The sequence below is a fragment of the Cuculus canorus genome, chromosome 6, assembly GCF_017976375.1.
Source record: "Cuculus canorus isolate bCucCan1 chromosome 6, bCucCan1.pri, whole genome shotgun sequence".
NCBI classification, from domain to species: Eukaryota; Metazoa; Chordata; class Aves; order Cuculiformes; family Cuculidae; genus Cuculus; species Cuculus canorus.
Window position 1 is genome coordinate 26,354,353 of NC_071406.1, and position 20,736 is coordinate 26,375,088.

General features: G+C 39.1%; 1 long non-coding RNA gene across 1 annotated transcript in view; it reads left to right on the top strand.

Annotated features, from left to right (window-relative positions):
• Nucleotides 1–3,936: 3,936 nt before the first annotated feature.
• The window catches only part of LOC128852455 (uncharacterized), a 45,074-nt gene continuing 28,274 nt past the window's right edge, over nucleotides 3,937–20,736 (top strand). The window contains exon 1 of the long non-coding RNA XR_008450287.1: nucleotides 3,937–4,159. This is a non-coding gene — a long non-coding RNA (uncharacterized LOC128852455). The remainder of the gene's footprint in view (nucleotides 4,160–20,736) is intronic.

Here is a 20,736-nt window from a genome sequence, read left to right on the forward strand (position 1 = left end):
CTAGGTGAATTGCCATGGGATGGCTTTCTACAGCAACTTCTCTAAGTAGGTACTTTATGTATAATAAAAAGTAAGTAGATTATGTATTATTAAAACTATGTAAATTATGTGTATTTATATACATATACACCTATTATGCATTTCTATTACATATATGTATACATATAGCTTATATTTATATACATATATTGTATTTAATTTTTAAAGTTGTTTTATATAATAAACAACTGTAATGTAATGTACGATTAAAACTGGTATCAGTCACTGGCTCATGCTCCCTCAGAGAGCTTCCCTGCTGAGCCCAGCACAGTGGTCACGAGGGACTGTTTCATATTAGGCCCTTTGAGCACTCACATTATAACATTCAAACAAAATCCTCAAGGACTAAATCCACAGAGGTACCTTTGGAGGTTCTTCTGGCGCTGCTGGCATCCTGTACATCTCCCACCGCCCACTCCCAGGCTACCCAGTGAGCTGCCCAGAGTGTGTGAGGGCTCATGGTGGCAATGTGTGTAGGGTGCTCCCAGTGCCGTTGGCAGGACTTCAGGCTGGAGGCAGCATGCACACAGGCTCACCAGTGCTGAGCATGAGCCTCAGCCACGGGGGACTCCTCAAGGCCCCCAGATGATTGGATCTCTCCAAGTGGGGACTGCTTTCCTCTGCTAGCAGAGCACCAAGGGGAAGAAGGAAAGGCAATCAGCTGCCCAAGGACAGCTATATTTTGTATCGGAGCAAGTCTGTTTCTATCTCAGTTTCACATCAGGAAACACCTCTAATCTGGGGAGCAGATCACAACCTTTTGTGTCCCGAGAAAGGGATGGAGACTGTGGAGCCAGGTGGGGACAGCCCTTCTCTGGCTTGGAATCTCCTCTCCAGCCGGAATCTTACCAGTAATCTGAAACAATGCCAACAAAGGCAAAGCATACTGTACAGGGCAGCAGCAGGGTTCATCTGTGTTTCATGTCCAGCAGACTGGTAGTTTTGCATCAGGACTGCCTTCTGTTCGCAAGGGAAACATGGAAAGAAAGAAGATCAAGCTCTTCAGCAATAATTTCCTCCTTCCTTCTCATATATTTGAAGACAGGAAAACACGCACATAGTCTGCAGGTGTGAACTCTGTCTGTGGGAGTCCAGCAGACAAAGACAGAGGGATGGGGAGAATCCAGCATCCACACATGGCCCTTCATGGAGGAAGTGCAGTTAAATCCTTCATTAGCTCTCCCTAAAACACATTTGGTTTAGCAATCATCTGAGACAGCTCTCAGTTTCCCCAAATTAGGAGACGTATCACAGTCAGTCACTAACAATTAATCCTATCAAACTCTGCGGAAAGATGAACCCCCTCCCCTATGTTGCAGTGAGCAGTGTTTCACTGAGTTGTTGCTGTTCTTATTTCTTTGCAAACTCCTGTGTTTGCAGACTGAATCAGACAGATGACCCCACAAACAGTTTGCAAATACCCGTCACTTCGCAGCACGTCAGCAGATTTTCCGTATGTCTGACACAGCTCCCACGTAAACCAAAAAGCTCCTCACTTGGAATCTGTCTTTTCTGTCCTGGGGTGCTGCATCACTTTGATCCCTCTGTGACCAAAACTGAGCTTAAGTCACCAAGTCACACAACTTAAACGTTATACCACACCCATCCAAAGAGGAAGGTATCAAACATCTCCTCTGCTACAAAAATAAATTATGAGGAACCCACTATGACCTGGAGAATAAGCAAGATTTATCTCAGACAAAATTGATTTGTTTCCTTGAAAAACAAGGTAATGTGTTCTCTCCCATAATGAATTAAATTCTAGACAAATTCCTATGAGAATAAACTCTTATCAAGGTGAGCAAACAAAACCTAGCCTTAAAGGAGTATAAACTTCAACATTTTGTGACTGTTTATGTACCTGCTAATGAAGATGTAACACAATACACTCTGGGTGGTGTGGTGGAAGGGAAGAAAAAAAAACATGTTGTCGTGTTTCAGCTGCATAAAACAGCAATCCTACTCCACTGATTTCTCTGCAACTTACTCTTAGGAAACACTGTTCCACTTCAATTTAGTTTCTATTTTATATCTAATTATAGAAACACTAAGTACTCCTAAGAAGTTGTTTTAAGAAGGCAACAATGAAATGCAATAATATAGAGGGGTTTCTTTTTAAAAAAAAAAAAACAAAAAACAAAAAAACCCAAACACTGAAAAGCTTCATTTTGTCTTAGTACTTGTCTGAACCCAAAATGTACTGCAAGTACACGTTAAAGAAAGTCTCTTTCAAACTGCAATATGCAATGAAAACCAATGCTTTTTGTACGTACACAATTCTTAAAGCCCTTTTCTGTGTGCTGCTGGTATCTGAATTATCATACAATTGTTAAGTGGTTAAGGCCACTGGTTTCCACTCTTTTCCCATTTAAAGATGGTGGCAAAAGATTATTGCCTTATCACCACTTTCTCAGTAATTGGTTTTGTTCATAGCATGCAAAGTTCGCACCAGTGCTGTATCAAAATGGAGTAGACATAAATTCTCCTCTTTGGCTGCTTAATACAGGTATTAGGAGACGAGTTAATCTGCATAGTATTGTCAAGACTAATGCAAAGATTTAAATCTGCTCTTTCATACTGTCAATTTCACAAAATGTTGCTGGTTCTGGTGGGAAAGTAAGAGGTTTTGGAACCTCCACAAAGGAATGAAGACATTTCTGAGAGCACAGGGTAGTGTTAACAAGGACTAGACATCCTTAAATGTGCAGGTTGTTACAGCCTGCAACAGCTCTATACACTTCCTGTGGAAGCAGTGACCCAGTCCAGATGGGAATTTTATGAGTTGGGTGATCTAAAACAGTTGTATCTACACTGTAGATGAGTGATCTTCAGGCTTATACCAGCTCTGTACACACCATATTCAGTAGAATATGGTAGTAGATTTCAGTAGAATATGGTGTGTATTCCGGTTGAGAAACATTTTAAGTACCAGTAAATGAGATTACCCGTAAGCTCCCCAGCAACTGCATCAAACATAGTGCAGCAGCAAGAATCACAATGGGTGATACACACTCAAACACTACACGTTGTAGGAACCTTAGCTCATGTTCTGCTGCATCTAATAGGCTAGTAGGGTGGGATAAATTCCCTGGTCCTCATGGTTAGAGGTTGCCTATTCCTTACCTGAAATCCTGGTGAGAAGGATCACGTCAGAGCTTCCAGGCATGCAAAATGGCAGAAAAAGGGTTTAGAATTGAAAGACTACGGACAACTTCTGCAGACTTAATGTGTTTGTGCCTTGAGCCACATGTGAAACACAAGTGTAAAATGTGGCCAGAATTTTTTGTTAGTATGAAAGGCTTGCTGGAAGTAGCTGTGTGAAGCTGAGCTACCTGGCGGTTTGGTGCGTGTGCAGAGACAGCATTTTCACACAATGCTTTTCCCCAGCCACACAATGGTGTGATACCTTTCTGGGAAAGAAATAGCCAGAGCGATATGCCCACAGTGGCCTAGGACTATCCACAGTTTTATTTCTGTCCCTAATTCTGTGCTGTCACTGTCTCAGTATTGGGTTCCTGCCTTGTGCCATAAATCTATCTGATTCTGCCTTGTGGCAGTGACCCAAAGGATGAGAAAGGCGATTCCTCCCATCTTCCCCTCCCTGCAGAGCAGGCGCGACAGTGACCATCTCCCACTCTGTGGCTGCACACTGCCACTGTTGAAGTGGCAAACACACCAGTGCTGCTCACCCACATGAAGGGGAAAACCTGGTATGATGCATCGAGAAGTCATTAGAAAATGAGAGGACAGCTTTGCAGCTCACCATGTGTTGCTTTTGCCAAGTTGTACGTGTTCTGGTAATGTGGAAAGACAAAGCAGAGTGGTGTGAGGTCTCGGGGATATTTATGAAGCACAAGTTTCACTACTAGCACACAGCTGCAGCGTGCTGAGCTACAGCAGACACACACAAACTGAGAGAAACGAAAATTTGAACCTGACCTAAAGGCATAGTATGGGTTTAGCCACGTCTCTAATATGGGTTATAACCTGAGCAGAAAATAATCAGCCGATCATGCTTCAACAAATGAAAAAGCAGAGCCTGAAGAGGTACTGAAGGCATTATAGTTACTTGGTCATTACAGAGAGCTGAGAGAAAATCCCAAACGTCCTCAGGATCTTGGTAAGACTGCAGCTATTTTGCCAGCATTTCAGATGGCTTAGTTAGACTATTAAGAACAGACATTCATCAGGAAGCAGCAACATTTGTTTTTTATCCTCCTTTCTGTCTTCTGTCTGAGAATAAACTGTCACCATTGGGGCTATTATTTATAGGAATTTAAATCAAACGCCAAATACAGAAATATATCTTTCCGTACCAGTGACTCACTCCAAGTAGCACGGTAAATTACCCTCTGCTTTTCATTTGGTATAATCAGTAAAGTTGACTCGTATGCTATGATAGCAGAATTTATCTCCAGCCTCAAGTTGAGGTTTTTTATTCGCCTGATTGTTTCTAATTGCATTTCTGAATAAGTGCAGTGTGTTTCAAGTGCCTCGAGTTGAGATAATTGACATCGGCATTGCAAAGACAAATTGGGTAAGTCTGTATTGAAGGAAATAGAGGGCATGTGGGGGTCATTGAAAAAGGAAAGTGGGAATACCTTGGAAGGATTAGGATCTTTGAACAGTGACATCAAGAAATGGCTTCTGAGGTGAAGACTACCTGTTATTTCAGTGCTGGCCATAACTGACTTACTTTTTTCCTCTGGTTTTTGGAAAGTTCTGAAGAAATCATGTGAGCTGAATCCTTGCTGAAGTTGTAGTTGATCTACTAACACATTTTTGTGAGGAAGCACTGTACTATGCCTTCAGTCTGGCACTCCAAAGAGGTCACACATTCTCCTAGAAATGAATCAATGGATTTACTGGCCTGTAGCTGCCAAACAGCTCTTCTCAGCAGTGGTGATTTGTTAGTTTACAGAATTAGTTTACACTACCACTGCGTTATAAACAGCAAGACTGAAATCTTTATTGTCCCCATTTCGGGGCAGCTGTGGTAAAGTGAAGTTACTCACCCACTGAAACTCAGGGAAGATACACAAGGTTAAGTGTGCAGCTGAAGTTTCTCAATTTCAACAAAGGAGCTTTGGCTTTTGAGTCGGAGGAGAACTGAAGCTGATTTTGATTAATATTTTTCTTATGTAGTTGAATTCCCTGAACTCATTGTAAGTTGTGCTTAACACTATAAAAGTGATCTTAACTTAGGGCAGGTATATCCTTTGTGCTACACTGTCATCTAGCTATAGAGGTTAGGAGGATTTATAAGAATCTTAATTGTAACCAGCTTTTACAAGTCACTAAATGGATAATTTTTCACTTAACTTATTATCTCATTGTAGCCTCTTTTCATCATATTGTTTCCTTGAACTTAGTCATTTCTTAAACATATTAGACAGATGTTTTTAAACAATACATTGTGGATGCCAAACCTTATTCTGTATAAATTCTTCAGTGATCACCTTAGCAGCCACTTGTAGGAAAACATTAAATGATGTGAATAACATCTCGGTTTTCTTTCTTCTCTTGTAGTCTCACTAGAGAGAAGTCTACGTTTTGTAGAGCTACTTGTTTTGAAAAGGTTTATGTCTGACGAATTTGTTTTTCTTTGAGCATTACAGAAGCACAGGTTGGTTTAGTTTGTTGCTATGTATTTCTTCTATTAGAGACAATTAAAAAATCAATGTGCACTTGAAGCAGTAAACAAGAGGTTTATAGCTGGGGAAGATCATTTCATTTCCAGGTCAATTCCATAGAAAATTTCAAGCTTTACTTCTTCCACAATAAGCAAATTTGCCTGACATCACTTTCATCTCAGAATCTTGGTGGGAATTACTTGAATTTTAATATGTCAAACCACAATGACAAAGACTGAATCTAAATTTGATTGAAAGTTTATGGGAAATTTCTAAGATATTTAAGACTTAAAGACTACTGTCCAGTTGCTGTGGTGCACAAAAGTAGTGAATGAAGGTATGTAATTCAGTTTCGGAAATAGCAATTCTTTTGATGTCACTAGATAAGTTCTTAAACTTATGCTGTGAAAGTCAACGTTAAGTAGACTTCCTGCTGACCTTTATGCAAGTCTGGTGGAAAGTCTTATAATGTCATGGAATGGAACATGGCTAACTGATCTGATCTTCAGGCAAACTTCTGAACCTTTACTCTTTATTCACGCAACTGTGATCCTAACTCTGCTAAGGCTGCATTGCTAAGTACCCACTACCTACAAAAAGGGTCAGTATCTCTTTTCTGCATCTCATTCATTAGTCACCCTTCATCGGGTCCTAGAGTGCTCAGGATGTCCAGATGGCTATCAACATGCAGATTTTGCTCCATGGCTTAAGGATTTATTGGAATTAAAACGGATAAGTAAGAGAGAAATGAATGAGAAAAAGGCAAAATAGATGAATTGGGTTTAGATACATTGAATTAAATATGTAGTGCAGATTGGATTGTTTTCTAATCTCCAACTACAGCCCCAAAATTGTTGCATTTTAACAAAAGTTTTATAGGAGCCAGGCTACACAATTACCATGGAGTCATTCTGCTAGCAAGTAGGGTAAGACATGTAGAAGCTCCTGAGGACTGTCAGAAGACCCCAGTCTGCCAACAGCCTCTAGCACGGCAAAGATGAGTTCAGTTCATTTTATTTTGTAGTTGTGGATGACCATTGCAACATTTTCTTCTTCAGCCATCTCTCAGAGTACGTGTGCACTCCCAGAGCTCCAAGTAACTGGAAGCAGATCATAAGCCCATGCCAAAACAGTCTGCCTCTCAACAAAACCCTTTAGTTGAGGTGTGGCGTGATGTTAACCACAGGAGCTCTGCATTGGCTAACAGTAACAGCAAAGCTTCACTTCATGTACTCTTAGACAAAGACAGCAAACATGCAACTGAGCTTTGTATTTCTCTGGGAAAGAGGTTAAAGAAAACTTCTATAGCACAGTTTATGGGGACCAGCTTCACACCTATGTGAGCATAAAGAAAGAGAACAGACTTCTTTCTTTTGACCTTTCTAATAATGTCTCAAACATCTTTATAGCAGACTATCATCTCCACTCAGGTGCCTCCACTAGACAAAACCACACAAGTGCCAGCTCCATTGGAGAGGAAATGGTAGGGTTTGTGCTTTTCTGTCTCTGCTGCAACAACTATACAGGGATTCTACTGTCACATCTGTTCATACAGATTAAAAACATTGCTAAATGCATGCACAGCCCCAAAACACTTCTCACCACAGACCACAAATGCCTCCTTCACCACTAAGTAAAAAAGGAGCTTTAACACATTGTCTCTCTGTTTTCCAGACTAGCTTTTCCTCCTCTAACATCTTGCTTTATTTTGTGCTCAGGTTCAGGTTTTCAATGGAGATTTCAGCACAAACTCCTAATGTCGTAAGACCCATCACAGACACAGCACAGCTACTGTCCAACCCTGTCGTGGAGTCATTGTAATTAAGGAGGAGATTCCTACTCTAGTTGTAAATGCATAAGCAGACCTGGTCTGTGATTCAGCTGACAGACAATTAAATGTCTATGAAATGTCACTCTTTGAAGATGCTTGTGAAGAACCAAGTGCAGGGGACAAGTTTCACCCTCTTGGCTTTTGTATCAGCACTAAAGGTTACACAGCAACAGTTCTGCTTTGCTGAGTTATTCAACTCTGTACAAAGGGTGCTTGTATCAACTGGCAGTGAGGCAGTTTTATAGGCCATTTGTGTGAGAAATATGTTAATACTTCAGAGATTTTAGTCATTTTTAACCAATTTCATTTTTGTGATATGACCTTATAATTTGTTTAAGAGAATATTAGCACAGTCATCTAGAAACTTCAGTTTAATGACACTAGCTCAATATTAAAAGAATATCTCTTTAGCGTGAAGATATAGGACAATTTTTTTTTCTGTAGAAGGTATAGGGTTTTGTTTAAGAAACATACATAATTTCTGGATGAAAACATTTGATATTCAAATGTAAATTTTGAGAATTAATACAAATGACAGAGCTTAGTGGAAGTGTCCATATGAAGAAGAAACAATGAAAAACACTGCTTATCTGTAAATCAATCTTGTGACAAAAGTTCAATTTTAGCAGTTGCAGATTTATTTTTCTTTACTGAAACAAATTAACTGTAGTTAGGCATGTTGCTAACGTACATTCTTATGGTAGTAGAGAAAGAGTTAATCTTTCTTTCCTCCTGAGCTAAGAAACTCCGATCTCAACATCCACAAAGAGTTACTTTTAGTGAAGGGTTCTTCCTGTCCATGAGAAGCCATCTACCACTGATGTGTACCAACACACCAAAATAACCAGTCACAATCGAGAGCAGGCACAGTGGCTGACTCTTACATTTTTCTACTCTAGACTGGCTTTCATTAATTAGCTGAAAAATTTAAGTGAGCAGTTAGTCAGAAAAGGAGCCCTGCCTAGCAGCTGTGATTGTCTGCCACAACGCATCTATCATGTACAAGCCCCCGGTCAATTTCTTTCCTTCCATCTGGTATAAATATATAGTATATTTTATGTCACTGTTTCAAATTAATTGTTTTAGGCTATTTAAATATTCAGGTGTTACTTGCCTGTAATGTATTTTGAAGAAATTTACATATCTTGACCCTTAATCTACCTGTGTGTTTTAATGACAAAACAACTATATAGTGGTGGTTTTTTATGGTGACTGGAACAGTGGCAGCCTTGAATACTGATTTAGGTATTTAATAACAATTATAATATTCCTGTTATTCTCAGCATCAGGAGGGTTTACTGGATATTCCGCTTCCCTGTTGATGAAAATAAGAACAGCTTTGGAGTTTGCTTCCACTGACAAAATCTAATCACCTTCACCAAAAGAATAATGGTGTTGCTCTGAAAACTTCTCTCTGTAAGGTTTTCTGATTTACAGCAGAATTTAGTGGTTTGTCAGTCTATGCATTCAGTGATTACCTTCAGGCTCTTAAGAACAGGCTACTGTAGTGTCAGTGGGCTTGAGAGTGTCAAAGGGGATATTTGTCTGTAGAAAGAAGAAACATTTTCTTGAGCTCTAATATTGTCAGCATCTGCTTGTTTGTTCCACATTGTTGCTGAGGTAACCTCTGAAAATAATTGATATTAGTAATATTTTTATGTAGCATGCACAGTTGCAACATCATTTTAGTGATTTTCCATTTGAGGTTTATTATCACCTATTGCATTTGCTGCCAAACCGATTCAGGAAGGAAGAGGGACAAACAGAAACTTTCTCAAGATGGTTTTATTTCTATCTACAAAACATCCATACAAAAACATACAAGTGAGCACTGACCTTGTGGCAAACCTGTTGAGAAGCTCAGTTGGAGCTTCTTACAGAGGAATTTTACAGTTGGAGTATGCCATTGGTGAAAACCAGATTCTGTTCCTGAAGCCCTGCTTTGCTTTATTACACTGAGCACTGCAGTTCTTTCATTGCCCCAGCTAATTAGCTTAATTCTGTCCCTGCTCTGCTTCCCCAGCACTGCCTGTGAGCTACCACCTGCGGAGGGTGTTAGTAACAGCCTGATACTTCCTCATGCTGTGACTAACTACTCTTCGAAGATGAAAAAAAAAGGTCTTTTGTACTGATAGTCAATCACTGGGATCAATATAAGAGGGAAAAACCTCCTTCTGAAATCTTTACAAATGACACCAGTACTAGAAAGAGTGATCTTCCTCTAAAGGGAAGAAGCTGTAATTCCCTGCTTTGAGGAAGGAAGGTTTAAATAAAAGGAATACTGACAAAGATAAACAGGACATGAAGATGGGTTAAAAGCAGAAAGAGAACACTCAGTTATTGTCCTTTCGTGTAACATTCACAATTCTTCATCTTCTTCTTCTTCAAGAACATAAAGTGCTTTTTTATTGAATGACTACTATTTTATTCAGAAGCCATTTTAAAATAAAGAAAACAACAGCAGGGAACAAAAATTCAACAAGGCACATGAAGGCATGAGCGCTCCTTGCTATTTTTCTCAGTGAAAAGGGGAAGCTGAATATGTGCAGTGCTGTGGTGAGGAGGCAGCCCACACACCTCTCCCACACTAAAAGTTTTACAGTGAGAATGTCACTGAGCAGTAAAAACCCAATACTGCGCTCTGCATTATACATGAAAGGAAGAGCAAGCGTAAGATTGGAGGAAGGTAGTTTAGAATAATATCATTAGAAGGGATCAGGGTAAAGTTCTCCCTTTTAATTTTGATTTTTAGTCAACGTTAGACTTAAGATGCAGGCTCTTCTTGTGTTGCTCAGCCTTCATCCTAACTTTTGGATTAAGATTTTGTTGAGCCACAATTTGGCTCTCCCGTGCAAAGAATACGAGGTGAAAATTAGGTTCCCGATGTTCGCAAATTGGTTTGAAAATTCTTCCCATTGCTAGAAAGAAGTTATTCTCCATGCTGCGTGGAAGTCGTTCTGCAGTCCTGACTGAGGCAAAACTTCTGTTGATTTGAATTGTATCTTCCTGGCTATGGGTTATATTTTTTAAGATTTTTTTTAATGTCTACACTTTTTAATGTCTACATCCTTAGCAGGATGCGCAGCACAGCTGGATAAAAAAAATAAACAATTTTGAGAGTATCATTTGTTTTCATGCTTGAAAGAGCACCCTCAGCTAAAGTATTATTGTGCCTGTATATGCAAGCATAATCAACGTTTCTTCTGGTGACTTAGTATTATATTGCTTTTTGAAATGTCTTTTAAAACGGTTGATGAAATCATCTTAATTAGATGATTTGCTTCAGCATCTGCTGCTGTTGTCATTTCATTTTCAGTATTTTCATTTAGTGAAAAGATTTTTCTTTTCCATCTTGCAAAACAACATAATATCTGTGTGCACATATGTAACTGTAGAGTGTATACATGTATTTTTAGTACACTCTGTTCTTTCAGCTGTGGTTGGGTAACCTGTTAAGCTTCATTTCCTTGTGTCTGCATGGTCATGATGAACAGCGTGGGGGGACTTTTGCAGTGTGATAAAAGAGCTGTGAAATCTTGCGTTTGCTCGCAGAAATAGAAAAAAACTATCTGCCTGAACACCAGCAAAGACTTCTTTGTGGGCTACAAATATTTTTTAAAATAAACGCTAAGCAGGAAATGGGGCCACAGACTACTGTAATTGTAAGGAGAACACATGTAAGCTTTGAGTAGATCAATATTTAGAGCTTTAAAACTGCTTCCTGTTATTCTTCTGGTTTATTTTCAATCATTTTTAGGCTCAGCCAGCTACTGAGATGTTTCCTTTGTGTGAGATTTTAGGTTTTCATAAAGAACTACTCACAGTTCAGAAGCATTCACTGGAAACAAGTCTAGGAGCTGAATACCAGAAGAACAGATAGGCTGGAAGGCAAGAGGCTGAGACTATTCCATCAGCTCAGAAAGAATTAACCGCTTTTTCCTATGGGTAATGTATGAACAAATCTGTCCAACATACTTCAGTGAGGATCTGGACTTCACCTTCTTTACAGGAAGAAGTGTTTTCTTCACTCTTCACCCTAGTCTTCTGAATCAATAAATAAACAAAACCCAGCATCTTACTGTATCCCGACTTGCAGACACTGTACAGAAGCAAGGGGGAAAAAAACCCCCACATGCTAGTATATGAGTTACTCAGTTTCATTTATCAGAAAACTCTAGTTTTCACTTCTTTAGAAAAGGGAATTTGTGTTTATTTTTTTCAATTAGTCTGCAGAGTATAAACTGAGTAGACCGTAACAATGGGAACCCTGCTGGGGAACACTGACTTCCTTTTAAGTGTTAAATTAGACGATATACAGAGTCACTGTTAAGTGTGAATGGTAATCATTCTAGGGATAAAAGTTCATCACTGATTTCAATGGCACCAGATTCTGATTAGTGATAAAATACTCACTGGCTTCAGTAGTTATAAAGCTGTGCTGGAAGACTGATTGTGCTCAGACAGAAATGGTGTGAAAACAAACCATAGAATCATTAAGATTGGAAAAAGACTCTAAGATCATCACGTCCAACTATCAATCCAATACCATCATGCCTACTAAACCATGCCCAGAAGTGCCACATCTACACATTTTTTGAACGCCTATATGAATGCTGACTCCACCACTTCCCTGGACAGCCTGTTCCAATGCTTCACCACTATTTCAGTGAAGAATTTTTTCCTAACATCCAATCTAAACCTCCCCTTACGCAACTTCAGGCCATTTCAACTAAATCCCAGACAAAATCTTCTAAACACATTTAGACTGAGGGCTGAGCTATTAAATAAATGGGAGCTACTGTTTCTCTGATACTACTGTTATTTTCAAGTCAATGTGGCAATACGTTTTGGCTGCAGTGTCCTGCACAAGCCTTGTGCTTGATAATGTCTCCTGTGGGGCTCCACCATAGTGGCGGGCAGAAGGACAACTGCTCCCACAGTCTGACCTGATGTAGATGCAGAAAAGGAGAAGATGGCAGCACTTTAAACATCTTCAGAGGCACAAGTGTGTACTGAGAACTTACTGAGGAGAAAAATAAGAATTTGTGGACTTGAGTCTTGTGGACTTGAGTCATAACTGGGTGGTGGTAGGGTGACAGGAGCCCAATTCCTACATTTGATCAAAGATAATTCAGTTCTTTGGAGCTTACACTTATTTGGGGAGAACCGGTCGATACACTTGAGGGCAGTGCTGACATTCAGAGGAACCGAGAGATACTAAACGGCCAATAGCAATTTTGTGAAGTTCAAGGACAACACAAAGACCTGCACTAGAGAAGGAGGAGACCTTTGCAACATTGTGAGCTGGGGACTGCCTAGCTAGGGTGAACCTCTGTGGAAAAGGCCTGTGAACCATAACTTTTATTAGTGATATGATATGATATGATATGATATGATATGATATGATATAATATATACATTATTTAAGAAATTAAGGATAAAATTCATCTCTTAGAAGAAATACCTGGTCAGGAACACAGTGCAATCATTCCACCTAAAACTCACTGCTACATATTGTATAAATAAGAGAGCTGTATGGTCCTAGATTTACAATTTCAATAAAAGGAATATTATGTCTTCCTCTGGGGTAATGCAGAGCTTTACTCTGCTTTCAGGGAGAACTCAGACTGCCTGAAAGGAACATGTAATATTACAGGCTTGCCCTTCACGTTGTTTGTGCCAGCAAAGCTAGAAAACAACTCAACTATGAAAATCATCCCTTCCCTTTTCAATTTAACTTCAAAGCAGTTCAGTACCTGTTTTCATTCTACCTCCATATAGCAGCTACTTAAACAAATGTTTACTAACTACATGCTAAACAAAACAAGTTTACTAACCAAACCCATTTGGTTTGTTATCTTGGCGGCAGGTATGCGTATTACAGTGATAGATGGGGTTAAGGGCGGAGTTCAGTTGGGTTTATTGCTGTCTATAGATCACACAACTCACGGATGAATATGGCACTGAGTATATGACTCTAATTTCCACAGAAGACCAGAGCTCCAGGTGGCTGCTTTAGACGTTGCCACCTTATCATTAAACAAGCTCCCTCTATAACTGACTTGCTTAAGATAAATGTGGAGATCAGGACAGGCTGTGGAAAGTCTTTTCAAGTCTTTGAACACTTTCAGTTACTAATACTAAGCATGCACTTAGAAAATTTGTCCCTGCTGAGCCCTGTGTTGCTCTGAAGGCTACTAGCTGCTAAACTAAGTACAGCAGATCACTCTATGTAGCAGCAGTGCCTGGAGACATTGGACAAATAGATTGAAATAATCTGTCTTTTTTTTTTTTTTACTGTTTGGTCCTACTTCTAAAAACATGCTTGGTTCCTTCGGGACCGCTGACATAATACGCTCTCTCTCCCTCTTGCAAGAGAATAATGAGGCCCTGAATATCCACTCACAGAACAGTCACAGATCTCAATCTTCCATACTGACTAAACATCATCATTGTGATTGCCATTGTCACTCAGCACCTGCAAAATCTTTAGCCCAAAAGTCCAGATTGGGAGTCAGTAAAGTAGGAAAAAGAGAAAACAGAACATACATGTTTTGCTGTACATAACCACAACTTTAATGGGAATAAAAAAACCAAAGGCAGGTGTCTAGCTAGTGGAAGAAGTACACTGGAAGAGGTGGAAGAGGAGAAGGACAGCAGAGAGACTCTGTGCAGCACATAGAGCACCACAGTACATTTCCTTCTGTATTACACATGCATATATCACACCCTTATGCAGAGCTTCAGGTTTGTGGGCTTTGGCTTGGCCTTTTTTAGGGAGGAGGAGTAGCAGCAAACTGAATAGGTGCAGAAATGTGGTTCTTTTTTGTGAAGGACTAGTTTGAATTCTTGAAACATTAAAAATATTACGTTATTACTGCAAGGATTCACATATGAGAAGCAAAGGTGAGGCTTAACACAAAGTCCATCTTGGCTTGCCGAACTGACCATCAATGTGGCTTCAAGCCTAATCTAAGGATTTCAGGTGGTGATTGACAGATCTGCAAGCTTGAAACTATGGTGAATCTTTAATATAAGGAAAACTAATGATCACTTGAGTGAAGAAGAGATCTTACGAAAAAAGGTAGTACTTCTGCACAAGGTAAAATTACTTCTGTAATGAACAATTCCATTCCTTTATAAATGTGTGACTGAGTTTTGTAATATCTGTCACTCAATTTGTGCATAGGATGTCTGTAGGTGTAGTATAACCTCCTTTCATAGTCCTTTGCAAATGCGTGTCATCTCACTGAGAGTGGTTTCTTCACACACTTTCATATAAAGACTTTCTAGGTTCCAAGAGCCGTCACTGAATTGTGCTATGTTACATGCATATTAAACTACCAGGGAGCCTCAGACCCAATATATTAATTAGTCCCTAACATCAGACACAAGAAAAAGGTTACCTGGTTTGGTATTTTCCTTTATGTCAAAATCACAATTCTAGTAAAACAAACTAATCGCACTAAAACATGGATCTTAATGCATTTCTATGTGGGCATTTTTATTGGTTCTTATAGAGGTTTTTCTATCTGGACTTCTTTTCTAGCCCAGCAACATCTAGAGTGAACTTTTAGGATAAGTAAAATATCTAGCACTCAAAACCAGTGTCTTTTAAGCAATAACATTACTGTATTATGCATGATAGTGATTTCTTTAGACAATGTTTTGACACCTAAGTATTAGGACCAGTAGTTTGTCGTGGTGGGTTTAAGCTGGCATGCCAGTCCTTGGCTTTGTTCTATTGCCGTTTCCTGTCTTCACCACAAGATCTCTCTCTAAACAATCCGAATTTCTCCCTGTTCTGCCTATGTGTGCTGAAGAAAATTTAAGCTGTGATTTAAGTTTTAAGCCCTAGTAGTCGAAATAGAAGAGCTTGTTTCTAACATGAAGGTGAAGGAAAGGTCAGCAGAGAAGTCAGATGCCTGATGTGATCTGACAGTCTGAGTAGGCACAAGGAGAGGAAAATTGTCACAGTCATAATTTAAACAGAAGAATTAGTAGGAGGTGAGACACTAATGTGACTTTGGACAATAAACTGTGAGTGGCTGTCTGGGATGTGATGCCTACTTATTTCTTAGTGACAGCAATGTACTGAGAAGTCTTTCTGAGAATTCTGAAGAAAGCAGCAAGCCCTTGCTAAAACACCAGTCTGCCTCTGCTTTTCTGAATCATCTCCTCCGTGCTCAGTAGCAAAAAAGTAATGAGCGTAAAATGCTGTGCTGCAAGTGTCACAAAGCAAGGAGACCTTAAGCTGAGGATAATACAATCTACAGATGTAGATAGACTTCGAACTAGACCCAAAGCACATCATCTATAAGATTTTCAAAGATTAGATCTGCTGATCACGATGTAAAAGTGAACATGGAAGAATTATCTGTATTACTTGTGCCAGAACCTCTGGTGTCTAAGGACAATGAGAAAATGGTCTCAGGGAATGTAATGGGGAAACCTTTGCCAATGAAAGAGAGTGAAAATATTTGTTTTCCTGAATATTTCCACGTTTATTACTGGTGCTTTTGCTTTTCACAGCTTGCTACAGGCAGATAGCAGCCCTGGTTTCAACTGTGTGATCCAAAACCTGTACTCAACAATAACTACAGACTTGTCAGTACCATGTACCTCTTACCCCCTGGCTCCAGGCAGTTTTTCCATTTTGTGGCAAACTACAGCTCCTCCTTTCTAAAGCCTTTCAGGAAAAACAAGAGAATTTCAGTAGCTAGGTGGAGGTCTTGACTTGCCCAAGGCAGAAGAAAGGTCAGGTAGTGTTTCCGCTACTTCAGAAATGAGACACTCATCAGCCTGTTATCTAGCCATAAGGTGGCTGATAAAAACCTGCTGTAAAGGTTTTCATGTCTAAAACAGTTTACTAATCTTGCAAGCTATCTGAAACCCAGCCCATGGAACACAAATGGTGGGAAACAGGCAATCACATGTCCAGTTATGTAAGGGATAAACTGGTATTGGGGAATCATGCATGGGATTATCCCTGCACAGGTTTAGTACTATGAAGAAAAAATAGATTTATGGTGATAGGTTAGAGTGGGAAATGTGCCTTCTCACAGGGTAATGTGATACTGAATTACCATAACTGATGGACGGTGGGTAAGAAGCAAGACCTGCCTGTACTGCAAACACCATGTTACTACTAAGATTATTTTCAATTAATTCTTCAAACTCTTTAATACTTTAAATACTAAGTAAATGTTTTACATTAATACAAGTTTGAATGACTAATCACAAAAAGAAAGGAGAAAAAATAAACTGTGCAATTTATGATAATGCATCAACAAATATGATCTAGTATTTGAGGACTCATATTTTATCAGCAAATGCAAATGAAATGGGCATCTCACAACTACTGCATATTTTTAGATTAATACTTTACCTATGTGCTATGGATGTAATATTTGACAACATAAATAAAAATATAGAACATTCAAGAGTTTCCTTAGGAGACAATTTTTGGCCTGAAAGTGTTTTCCCAGTATTAGTAACACAGTTCTGGTACACAGGGCACAGATTCAGCCAGTGAAAATTAACTGCCACAAGCATTGCCATTTCTATTAATTTCTTTCTCTTTTTTACATCTGAACGTGACTGGTATATCTCCAAGCACTGACTACCCAACCTTGTGTCAAGAGATGAATCAAGGCACACACAAAAAGTTTTGAATAGATTATTTTTCCTTAGAAACACCCCCTACATTTATAAACTAGTGCAAGGAACTCCTTTATGACTGGATGGAATTTGTGCTAAAAAGAGTGCCACACATCAGTGCAATACTACAAGGACTCTGCTGGCAATTCACATGGAACTTAGCAATCTGCTTCAGCTGCCCAGGAAAAGTTGTTCCAAATTCAGAAGTTTACAGAGTGGGAGAAACTTTGTTATTAAGACAATTCTTTGCACATGCAACACCCTTAGTTGGTCTCATGAGATGTTTTGTTGATTCGTCTGACTAGTTCATATTTCACCAAAAATGTGGTGAGACTCTAACCAAAGAGTCTTTTATTGTGCAGTTTGCCCATCACCATTTGCTGTTCGTATCAACAGACAGCAAAAAGAAAGCCTTCTCCGGACTGAAACTACAGCTGTTTTGCAGGGAAATATGTTGCTGTTGCTTTCTAACTCATCTCACATATTTAACGTACATCATGTATGTTTGGGAGCAAATGTAAATAATGAAACCTCTAAATAAATACCATGAAAAACACTTTGTTTTCCATGTATTTGGAGGCAATTTCAGTTCCCTGTACAGAAATCTCTAAACACAGATTGCCTACAGTCATCCTTTTTGAAAACGCAACATTTGGGCTCTCAAAACAACCCAGCAAAGTTAACTCCTAAACTTCTTTCTTTGTTTTGAAAAACAGTCAGCATGCCCATGACAACAGTGGCTACAGTGCTAACTCTGAATTGAAAACCAAAATAACCTGTAGTTCCATGTAACTGATCATTTTCGACCAAGTGGTTAATGAGGTTCCTGCCATTAGCGTATTTGCATGCCCACCACACCAGCTGTCCTTATTCATCTGTTTGTGAACTCTCTTCTCTAAAGCGGAACTGTAACATTAACAGGTTATAGCAAGTCACTTCATCAGCATTTGAAAAGCAACCTTTTTTGTAAACTTAGTCCAGAGAGTGGCCGCATGAACTCAGGAAACGGGAACTTGCTCTGCTGAAGGATTTGCAATGTGATGATGCAGCCTGGGATTCCTGAATGGGCTGAGACTCTGCCTTTTGGTTCTTGTGGTTTGCATATGCAACAGGGACTGTAGGTTCACCTCTCAAGTCCCCCTTCATAGATGGGGATCTATGAAGCACCCCCCACATGCTTCATAGATTTCCTGCAAAGCACTTATTTGCTTAGTTGGATTGGTTGCTAAGTGAGTGTTCAGTAAGTATGGGATTCTCGGTTCTGCAGGATGTAAATCATTTACAGTTTTAAGAGATGATAGTATACATTTCTAATATCTGTGGTGCAGACCCAGCAGCATCACAACATGCTTTGAAAACAAGCTAAACTTCTGACAGTAAAGACAACCATCATTTGGTACAACACAAGATAGTTGTTGTGTTCTCTAGTTTAAAAGGAAATACTGTCTAGGAGAGAGGAGTCCAACTTCCAGGATCTTTGTCTCCAAACACTTCACTTAAGCAAATCTCCAACTGTCCTCCCCTCAAAAAAAAAAAAAAAAATCCCATTACATTTTCTTACAACTACAATAAATAACTTGGGTTAAGTACTTTTTTCCCTTCGTTCTTGACAGAAAGTCTCAGCATGAAGGATGACAAATCATCTCAAATAATGCTTAATCTTCAGAAATTATTTACAACAAGTCAATGCCCCCAAGAATAAAAGAAAGCATTTAATGTGGCAGAGCATGATGTAGGGGAAGCAATAAAAGGGAAACGCAGCTTGAACTGTAATATTTCTGGGCAACTTACATCTCCCTGCTGAAGACAGCAGAGTTGCAGTTACCGGCTAATCTGTTCTACTGTTTTTTAATCAGATGTTGGCATTATCTGCCACTAATTGCTTTTTCATTTCCACTTGTAATTATTCCATTGCGTGTTTGTGGTGAGAAGCTGAAAATGAAGCAGATCACCAAGAAAGAATTAATTGTTAATGAATAATCATCAGTAGGAAGCCAATTTCATTATCTTCAAAGAGGCAGCCAGAGATTAAATACTAACTGGGGTTCTCTTACTTTCAGTGCATGACTGTAAAGTAATCACAAATAATCACACCCTCCAACTTCATCAATTATTTTCTATTATGTGAATTGATACCCATTTTTGTCTTTGTTGTTTAATGTTAATGGTAGTATTCAAGCTGGGGAGTGCTAATTGGAAGGTGTTGTATTCAGTGGGCTTCGGCCTTAATAATTAGAGCATCTTTTTCATTAGCATGTGATTCTAGGAGGGATACATGGTGGTAGTTACTAAATTTACTGTGTTATAAATGCATTTTCTTTATCAACAAATTTTAGACAGTCACTTAAAATAGAATGATACACAGAAAGCTACTTTCTCAGCTATGCACACCAGTAGGTCTCTTTTTAAAACACATCATCATTAACCGTTTATTGAGAAATTCTCTTTAAATCAACATGTCAAAAACAAAGGCTGCTTGGGATTTAAGCGATAAGTATAATACTGTCAAGGTCTAAAGGAAATCAAATAGAGTAAAATAAACTCTTAAATATTAAGCAGAAGCTTGAAAAAAATCCCATCTGCCTCATTACTGCATAGACCAGTGGTCTAGTGAGAACTGTAGACTTTCAGCTTTCCATTTGGCTTTTCTACTAACTTTTTGTTCCATTCTCTGTGACACCAAAGCGACCATAAAGAATAGCTCTCCCAATCATTTTAGATCAATTCTCTATTATAATTTTGTAATTTTAATTGAACCGCTGTTAAAGAAATAACGCCAACTGCAGAATAGATTCAGTTCCTGCATATTACTGCACTAATTCAAGCCTCTAGTCTTCTACATGTGTGGATATCTGATAACAGTGGAAATCCTACCTGTATTTTTACAGCTCTGAGTTGAAACTCCCTGAACTTCCGCCAAGGGATCAGTTGTCACCCGTTAGTTCTTTTCTGTTTAAACTGAGTTAAGACAAGAGAGCTTTTAAACACAAGTTTATTTTTCCTGGAGCAGGGGACATAAGGCAGCCCCACCACCTGCATCTGAAGGAATAAAAACACTAAAAATAGCTTTATTCGTGACCCTCCTCAGCAGCTTCATTAATTCTTGAACTGGGAAGAATGATGATACATCAATGTTCTGGAAACCTAAAGAAATATCACTAATGAAGAGGATGAACTCTCCAGGTTTTCTGCAAAAAGGAAGATCAGAACTTTACACCAATCTTTCGCAATCCTAACAGGATGCATCTCAGAGAAAACACCAGGCACGGTTAGTCATAGTTTCTGAAAGCCTTTATAATTAACACTGAAATTTGACCTTTGCTGAGAAGTAAAATTCAGCCTAAATAGAGTTTACTCATCCAATGTGACCAACAACATAGGAGACTGGAAAGTTCGATTCAGCTACTTGCAACTTCTCAATAAAAACAGGTTAATAGCCATATAGAATCCCACAAAACATTGCAGAGCAGTTACAGTGATCTGTTGACAATTGTATAAATAAGCATGCCACCTCTGAAAAGTAGCAATTCGTTCCTTTCTCTGGGAAGATTTTATTCAATGTGTTGTGACACA